General features: G+C 39.6%; 1 protein-coding gene across 1 annotated transcript in view; it reads left to right on the top strand.

The window, feature by feature from the left end:
- The first annotated feature begins 259 nt into the window (after positions 1–259).
- LOC124169133 overlaps positions 260–10,202 on the top strand; it is a 156,007-nt gene continuing 146,064 nt past the window's right edge. The window contains exon 1 of the mRNA XM_046547636.1: positions 260–1,103. The gene's annotated coding sequence lies outside the window, so the exon portion shown is untranslated. The remainder of the gene's footprint in view (positions 1,104–10,202) is intronic.

Here is a 10,202-nt window from a genome sequence, read left to right as displayed (position 1 = left end):
TCCTCAAAGACATTTGCGATTTTTGCTTCTGGGGGGGGGGGCAGCTGCCCCCTCCTGCCCCTCGCTGAGTACGCCCATGATCCCTTATATTTTTATACCTGCATCTGCACCGAAACGTGTTGCATGAGGAGCCGGCGACCGTATCTCCCCTCTCATTCCACTCGGCGTGTGCCGATACCGCCTTCCCCTTACTTCCCCTCCTCGCCGTAGATGGAGTGGTGTCGCCTGTGCCGTCGTCGCGGCCCGTTGCCCCGGGAGACCAGTCTCGCCTCAGGAGCCAGCAACGGAGGGTCGCCCCACGAGTTCTTCGGCGCGAGTGTTTTGTTTTTGCGTGGGCGTTCGTTCAACTCATTTGCCCACTGGACTGGACCGGCCTTCGCGTCGAGGCTTACCACGACGGCGCTTAGAACATTCGTTCGACGCGAAGAGTGCAGTTCTTTCCATAGTAGGCGCCGGCCATCTGCTGTGTGCTTTCACTTTTAATTAAGTGCGCCGAGAACCTCTCTTTTCTCCCGACACCTTTTAGCTGTCGGCCGAGTGTCCGCATCCGCAAACTTTTCCACACCTCTTGCCGGCCATCTGCTTTACCTCGCTATCTTCACTCGCACATCCCCGTGAATTTTGAAGTCCCGAGTTTGTTTACCTTTGACCAAGAAGGGAATGCTCCTACTTACTCGGGGTTGATCTTCACTCAAAAGTTCTACTCGTCCTGTACTTTAAAAAAAAAGATAACCTCAGTACCCGTTTTGTGTGTGCAGAAAGAGTGCTAGAAAAACGTGTGATCGTCATACGGTCGCGAGTGTTTATTTACGTTTCCCTGACGACCGCGTTTGATCAACAGCGTCGGTTGGTTCGGTCATTGTTGGTGTTGACGCTTTCCTTCAGTTGTGCTTGGACCGAGGAGTGAAGGAAGGTGCTGTTGTGATAAAGAGATGTGGAGAGTGGTCGAATCTGCACCCGGAGCGCGGCTTCTGCTCCGCCAAATGCCACCACCGCACCCGGTAGAGGAGCAGTGTCGTCTTTGGTAGTGGCAGTCTACCAGTTGGTCGGGAGTGCGGAACCGGAGAGCCATAAGGCCTTCCTCGGCGGGGACACATCCCAAGGTAGGAACGAGAACCCACGCGGTACTATATAACTCACCCCTTTCCTCCGAAGGTTTCGGGTTATGGTTCGGTGCAAGTGAGTTGGTTCACGGTAAAGATTCGGACCTTCGAATCACCTTTGATAGACGATACTGTGAGAAATCACGAGTCAGTGGATTGAATCAAATCTACATATTCGGACTCAGTGGCGTAGCGAGGGGAGGATTTTGGGGGATAATCCCCCCCCCCCCTCAGCTCAGAGAAATTTTAAGTTTAACCCACTTTACTTAATTGGATTGATATTACTAATAGAATAGGGTAAGTATTAATAAAACATCCCCCAGGAAGCCGTAAAACTCATCATTTTGAACCATTTACCTTAAAATTCCGCAATTTATCAATCTCGCACCTACCGCTTATCCTGGTAGGTATTCCATACCCTCACACACCCCGGTATTAGTTGCACCTAAACCCCCCCAGCCTTAATTCCTCGCTGCGCCCCTGTTCAGACTTATATTTACTTCGTATCGTGGTAAGCCGTTAATCCTTAAATTACCGTTCTCATTCTTAATCCTTAAAATGATTTTTCTCTTAAGATGCATCCGTAAGTCAGTTATTTATTTCCATGATGCAATTTTTTTTCTGTTGATCCTATCTGCATTTGATCATCAGTGCATGGGCGTACCCAGAATAACAACTGGGGGGGGGGGGGCACAACTAACCGTGGTCGTTCAAGTTATAACTTTATTTTGCACAGAAAAGATTAACGAAACCAAAATTTTAAGGAAATTATGACAGCGATTGATTAGTTTTTATAAATATTTGCTTGAAAAAATAATGATTTTTATTTTATTTCCATGTCTTATGCTAATATAATTTTTCTTCAAAAGGAAAATTTGTTCATATCTTTTGTTTTGAACTAAATTTATTTTCGCTTCTAGGGGGGGGGGGGAGTTGCCCCCCGCTGGGTACGCCCATGCATCAGCGTTTTTTAAAAATAGAACCTTCCGTACTCCAACTACCAATCCTTTACCTTTTAAACGTAAAGTTGAGGTAACAATTTGCCAAGTTAGGAGTTCGTGATTTGCCATAAATCTCTATGTGTATGCGTGAAGTCTTCTCCGGATTTCCACCGGTTTAATTCATCGTGTATCGCCAACGTTTCTACGGATGACTCGTACATCGTCATCGCGGTGAATGAGTAATTTCGAAACTGAATTTTACACAAAACAATTAGGTGCTAAGATAAACAATTACAACAATCAGGTTACTCCTGACAGGCCGGAAAGATCTAGGTTATTCGGATAAAAAGCATTTCTATCATACTTCATTTCTTTAAAATGGGATTCCACGCATTGCAAGTTTGTACTCCGTGTCTCGATTATAAGTATTTTTATTAAGCCTGATTAAGCCATCTTAGCAAGCCTGTCCTAGAAGTTATTAAAACGGCAGATTACTTTGGTTAATTTATCCAATTTCATCTCGTGGTCCCTGTGTTCAGCCAAATGAGATTTATCGGGCTGTCCAAGTCTAAAATGCCTCTCATATAAGTATATTCCTCTATTTGTCTCTCAAGTTTACCCATCATCGTTCCACAAGTCGTTCACAAGTATTTTTTATTGCTTTATCCTAGTAACACCAAAAGGATTATATCTAGATTTAATACATATCATAGTATACACTGTATACATATTGTATCTGTATAAATATATGCAAATGTCCTCTACCACGCAGATAATATTTAGATATTATACGTATTATATCTGTTGCCATAATATGGATTTTATATATATTAAATGCGTATAACTCGTCGTAAATCTGTATATTATCTGTAAACCTGTACATATCTTATACATGTCTGATGATCCCCGGTTACGCCGTAAGAATGTTATTTGTATATTTTAAAGATTCTGGTATACGTCAAGGACCATGGATCATCAGACATGTATAAAATATATATAAAACATGTAAAATATGTGTATTTGCAAATCTGTATACCGATGTATTTCGAAATCTTAAAAATATACAGATACAATCCTTTAGGTGCTACTAGGGTATTTTTTAATGACTTACAACTGATGAGTAAATTTTATGCTATATTTATGATTTTACTTACATCTCTACCACTAATCATTTACACTGGGTCATCTAGTGGAATTTAAAAATTTGAAAAGGAGAAAGCGGGAGATTTAAATTTTAAAAGAAACTTCAACTAACAATGGGCATATTTGCTGGATAAAGGTGGGTTTTCCTACAACGTATTTACACCGGCGACGACAAATCGCATAATTAGACCAAAATACCAATTGTTCGGTCACTGCGGTTAAATCACAAGCAGTGAAATCTGTTGCTTTTTTCCTCAATTATGCTGTATTGGTGCTATTATTAAATATCTTTTATTATTTACTTATGTCGCGTTAATCATTGCGTTTTTATGTTCCATGCATTTATACGGGTGGCCATTATTGTGGAAAAATTTGAAAGTAGGAAAACAATTGTGTGTGGTTGTCAGAGGGAATAACTTAGGACCTTTAAAAATGGTCTACTTTGGTGATTGATTATGTTTTTCCTCGTCCGCTTACGCTTAGATAGGTACCTACGTCTTCCGCGTTTTAACATCCCGCCATCTGTTTATACCTATTCAGACCGTGACGTTTTTTAAACCTCAAGTCTTACTCATGATCGAATCATTGTTTCCTTCTGTGTATTACGTTCCCCATTCAATTAGTCGAATATCTGCTAACTCGTTGAATTACCAGATATTTTGACGATTCGCTAAAATCTTTGAATTCTTTTTGTTCGCATTTTTTCTCCATCTAATTTTTATCATATGAGTGGGTTGGGAGCCAATGGGTACAAGTGATTTTTTTCTGAACAGAGTTAGATAAAGTTAATTGTTGGAATAAATACACAAAAACTTGGTTGCCAAGGGAAACGAGCGTGTCTCTGTTCTGTGCTGACATGGAGCTGAAAATCAAATGCACAGCTAAGTATCTAATTAATCTCGTTTGTTTTCTGTACCTAATTTCTGTACCTAACTCTGTTTAGAAAGGAGAAATCACTTGTACTCCTTGGCTTCCAACCCACTCATATGTAATCATCATCATACGTCAACAATGAACAATTAGATTGTTATAACGCAGCTTTCCATTCCTCTCTCCTATCCGCTAGTCTTTTCATAGCAACGTATTTTATCCATTTTACATCCTTCATGACCTTACCTGTGTAATTTATTCGGAGCCGTCCCTTGCCCTTCTTCCCTACCACTTATCATTCTACGGCTGTTTTCATCAGTCCATCATACCTCATAATGTGGCCAACTGCTGTCTAGCAGAGGTTTGCGTTTTTTACCACAACTACATTAAATTTAGTGGTATAAACAATTTTTTTTCGGCGAAATATTACTAATAGATGTGGCTTTTTTAAATAAAAATTGCAAGTTATAGGAACGAAAACTACGGGAATGCCAAGCGCTCGAAGTTGGGCAACTTGATTTTCACGCAAAAAACGGGTACTATTTTGAGAAAAAATTAAGTACAGGAAATACTATTGAGCCGAAGATTTTTTAAAGCACATGATACAACGTAGAAATAAATTCTCTTTCGTATGCTTTTTGTTGCATTGAAATTAATAGCTTCGTTTAGACGCTAGAGCACCTTAAACTCGAGTATTTTGATTTTTTTTAAAGACAGTAAGTTGCCCCGTCTTCTCCTTAAGGTTTTTAGAGGACTACTTTTTCCTCCCAATCTTATTATCACTTCTCATTACCTTTTCTGTCGATCCATTTTATCTTCATCATTCTTCGGTAGCACCACATTTCGAATGCTTCGACCCCTGACTCCACCGCTCTCTCTCATAATTATTGTACGGAATCTATGGTAGTGCCAATAAGGTTCGTGTGGTAGTACTATTCAATATCCCTATTCAAAGACCACCCCTCTTTCCGACTAAAAAGGACCTCTTCGAAGGGCATCTCCCCCTGATCAGTGAATAATATCAATACGAATTAAGATTAGACGCCGGTTGCCTTTTTAAGCAGAAATTCAATGGTCTGAAACAGATATCTTTAAGACAGTTTTTTCAGCGTACCTAGTGTTACCATTGAAGAAAATTAAAAATGAACATAAAATGAATCTCATTTACACATGCTTTTGGAATATTTGTGTCGATTTTTTTCCACAAATTATAATTTGAATTTCTTTTCCAATGCGACAGATTTGATGTTATGCATTTTAGTAAGAAAATATCGATTTAAATTATTGTTAATCAAGATAATTTCCGACGAATCTGTGAGAATATTTAAACTCGGTTCTTTATGTATTTAATAATTTGTTATAAAAAATAAAATTCCTTTAAATTATTATCATCTGTAGAGTTTTAAATGGCCTTAAGTTTCCCGGCCCGAGAAAAAAGACAAAAATTAAGAGAGATATTTTACCGAACGGATAGGTATGGCTTCCCCCCGAAAAAATGAACGACTCTTGATACTTAATTGGAGAGAAATAAGTAAATGAACGAAATTTTAAAGAAATGATGATGAATAATAGTGATGATGATAATGTCACTATTGATGATTGGTGGAGGTAACCAGCAAGTATTTCAGGAATTACAGTTCTCCCCGTCTTTTAATAGACAATTTCAGGATTTCAGGATCATCATCACTGGTCAACAATCCTAGGATTGGTTTGACGCAGCTCTCCACTCAGTTCTCCTACTCTTTTCACACCTACGTATTTCTTCTCTTTCACATCTCTCTTTACTTGTTCCATATATTTTGTTCGGGGTCTTCCTTTTCCATTCTTGCCTTCCACTTGTCCTTCGACGATTGTCTTCATCAGGCCATCATGTCTCAAGATGTGGCCTATAAGGTTGTTCCGTCTTCTTGTTAAGGTTTTCATGAGGCTTCTCTTCTCTCCTACCCTTCTTAGCACTTCCTCGTTACTAACTCGGTCGATCCATTTGATTTTCATCATTCTTCTGTAGCACCACATTTCAAAGGCCTTTATCCTTGCTTTCTCCGCTGCGGTCATTGTCCATGCCTCACTTCCGTATAGGAGCATACTCCAGATGTAGGTTCTTATAAATTGTTTCTTTACTTCCATATTTAAGTTTCCCGCTGTAAGCAGGTCTCTCTTTTGGTGGAATGCTCTCTTCGCCTGGGCTATTCTGCTGATAATTTCTTTCTTGGTTCTCCCGTCACTAATTATCTTGCTTCCCAAATAACAGAATTCATCCACCTCTATCAGTTTTTGCCTCCCTATTTTAATGTTGGTCTTGACTTCTTCTCTTCTGCTGCATATTAAGATCTTGGTTTTCTTCGTGTTTATTTTCAGTTGATATCTACTCATTACCCTCCCATAGTTACCAGGATATCTTGAAAAATATACATGCATCATAATTATCAGTTGATCTTCGGCAATGGTTTGCAGTGGCGTAACTAGTAATATGCCTTGGGGGGGAATGGACCCCTCCCCCCTCGCAAAATCTGGTAAAATGTTTGAAAAATGACATGCCTGGAGTCATAAGTTGACGATCCTAAGATTTTTTGACGCAATTCTTCATTCCACTCTCCCATCTGCTAGTCTTTTCTCACTTACGTATTTCATCCATTTTACACCCTTTACAACCTGTCCTATGTAACTCATTTTGGGCCGTCTCTTGCCCTAAGCTATCCTATTTTACATCAAATAGACCTCATTCATTCATTAAAATATTTTTATTAAAGTATTCTACCGATTAAGGTAGGTTTCCATGAAGTACTTGAGAAGCACATCGGCAGCCTCCCCTTCCTTCATGTACTTCCCTATTCAATTCAAAATAAGGCCTACTCCCTTTCAATATATCTAAAAACCCTATCCCATTTTACATCATTTTGGCACTGTAATTTGAACTTAGAGCAGATGCGGTTATCATATGTCAAAACTAGACGATAGTTCTTAATATATATTTTTTTAATTTCTCTGAGGTTTTGGGGGAGATCTATTAGAGAGTTACGCCAGCTGTTGCTTTGTCTATGCCCTAGAAATTATAAAATGGACATGGTCGACAGACAAAATAGTGATAGGAGTGTCGACAATAATGGACTTTAATAAATGCAAGGTGGAAACTCATTAGAGCATTTCTTTTTTTTTGTTTGTCAACAGCTGGTGTTCTAACACACCCCTGCCACACGCCTATTGAGGCGGATTAGTATTTTGATGCAGATGTGTAATGCGAATTGAGAATCTTTGGGAGTGGGATCCGTTCTTTCCTGCGGATCCGTTCACTTTTTGGAACGAATCCTCCCGGAGCGACTCTTCTCCATCACGTTGTGTTACAACTTACAACTTTCCCCTCCCCTCCTTTCCTTAGCTTCCCCACCCCTCTCCCCTCCCCCTTATACCTGTCTCACTCCACCCACCCGCCGGCCGCCCACGGGTATTTAAGCGCACGACGACGGAAATATAAAATAAAACAACGGAGGAGGAGGAGAGCCTCTTTCTTTCTCTTCTGCTTTAACAAACAGGTCCTCTTCGGGTCTGCAGGAATCTCTCGGCCGTTTGAGGAGTGTGGGCGTGCCATGTCTAAGAGAAGGACCTGGTCGCCTCGCCTCCCTCATTTTTTTTTTCAGCGTATCGAAGTTGGGGAAGTTATCTTTTCGTAGTCTACATAGAAATTCAACGATATTTTACTGTACAGACCATTGGTTCTAAGTCCCGATGATCCTTGAATATCATCGTTTTCTCTTGTAGTAGAGAGTATATTCCTGTACACTATTTTAAATTCCGTCATGTGTTAGTGGTGGTCGTCAATGGTATTTTAATTTATTGATAACACTCTTGAGTCCTTTATTGTTGACACTCCTGATGGTATTTTGCTGTACATTAATTTATATCTTGGTCATATGTTAGTGGTAGTCGTCAATGGTTACGACTATTATCTATGTTGTAGTTCTTGACCACTGTTTTTTTTATGGAGATGGGTTATTGAGGTATTCAGATAATAATTCGTGTAACTAAACCATAAACCTTTCGTTCTTACGTAGCAGAGAGTATTAAAACAGAGTATTTCTATACTGTTTTCAATCCCGGTCGTGTGTTAGTGATGGTCGTCAACGTTTATTGTTGACATTCCTAAGTCCTCAATTGTTGGCCATCCTGATTTTGTCTGTCGACTGTGTCATGTGTTAGTGATGGTTGTCAAAGGTTACGAATTGTTTGTGTGATGTAGTTATTGCCTACTGTTTTTTTACAAACGTCGCGATGATCCTTGAAAATTATCGTTTTGTCTTGTGGTAGAGAATATAATCCTGAACACTATTTTGTATCTTATTCTTTATACATTGAAATGGCATGTGTGATGCGTGCTTGCTATATTTATGCGTGCCTTATGTTTTACTCGTGTGACATCCGGTGCTGTTTTGTCCCGTAATCATTCTCTTTGGCACTTCTGACTCGTCACCACTGGCTGACCCAGCATTTTCCCGGTCCCTCCTGCATCGTCAAGGGATCATCTGAAGGAAGGGAGCATCTTGCTCTAATGGAGAAACCCAGATCATAAATAAACCTCATTCATTCATTCAAATATAACTATGAAAGTATTCCAATGATTTAGATAGTTTTAGATTGTTTTCCATGGAGCACTTCTGAAGGATTCCGGCAGCCTCCCCTTCCTTCATGTACTTCCCTATTCAATTCTCAATAAGTCCTACCCCCTTTCATTTTATCTAAAAAAAACTATTATTTTCCTTCCTCTCCCTCGTTTACCGAACATTCTACCCTCTAACACTGTTTTCAACATACCCTCCCCACTAAGTACTCGCTCCATACATACCTTCTGTCTCCTCCGCATCTCAACTAAAAGCTGCCTCTCCTCACCAACCATATCCAGCACTTCGTCCTTCCTTTTTCTCCTCTCCATCCATTCCGCCTTCTCCTATACACCCACATCTCGAACGCCTCCAGTCTTTTCTCGTCGTCCTTCCTCAGTGTCCACGTTTCCGCACCGTAAGTGTTTCACTCTAGATAAGACTCTTCACTGACCTTTTTTTTAAACTCTCGCATAACGATCCTCAAATAAGCTCCTTCCTGTTCATTTTGCTAACGCAATTCTCTTCTTGATGTCCTTACTAATGTATCCGTTTTCCTCTAAATTACTACAATAGCTAAAGAAATTTTATTTTGCCGAAAAGTAGTTTAAAAAACTCTTTAGTTGCGGGATCTTTCATAAGTGTCATTATTCGTGCAAAAAGAGGGTCGTCAATGGTTAACAATCCTAAGATTGGTTTGACGCAGCCATCCACTCAATTCTCCTATCAGCTAATCTTTTCACACCTACGTATTTCTTCTCTGTCATATCCTTCTTTGCCTGTTCCTTAGATTGCATCCTTTCTTTCTTTACCGTTCTTACCATCTGCTTATTCCTCGACGATTTTTTTCATCAGGCCATCATGTCGCAAGATATGGCCGTTAAGGTTGTTCCATCTTCTTATTAAGTTTTACATGAGGCTTCTCTTCTCTCCTACTCTTCATAGGATTTCCTCATTACTAACTCGGTCGATCTATTTGATCCTCATCATTATTCTGTAGCACCACTTTCCGAAGGCCTCTATCCTTGCTTTCTACAAGGCTGTCATTGTCCAAGCCGTAGAGAAATATACTCCAAATATGACTTCTTATAAAATGTGTCCTTACTTCTATTTTTAAATTTCTTGTTATAAGTAGATCTTTCTTTTGGTGGAATTCCCCCTTCGTCTTGGCTATTAGGCTGATAATTTCTTTTTTGCTTCTACCATCGCTAGTTATCCTGCTTACCAAATCACAGAATTAATCTACCTCTTCCAATTTTGTTTCCCTATTTTAATGTTAGTCTTGACTTCTTCTCTTCTATGTTTAAAATTACCGGCTATATGATAAAATCATGGCTTGTTAGTCTTCACTTATTTCCTTGTATTGACTATAATACCTTGGTTTTCTTTATGCTTATTTTCAGCTGATGTTTACGCACTACGCTACCCATATTAACAAGACGAAAGTAGGATCCTGATTAAATTTAAGGACTGAAAGTCCAAATTTCAAACCCTTTTTAAGCATTCGATGAACCACTAAACGTTTAGCCAATATTGAAAGAAACAGTTCATTT

This window comes from Ischnura elegans, chromosome 12 (assembly GCF_921293095.1).
Source record: "Ischnura elegans chromosome 12, ioIscEleg1.1, whole genome shotgun sequence".
Lineage (NCBI taxonomy): Eukaryota > Metazoa > Arthropoda > Insecta > Odonata > Coenagrionidae > Ischnura > Ischnura elegans.
Note: the sequence above shows the minus strand (reverse complement) of the source record. Positions and strands in the feature narration are given on the sequence as shown.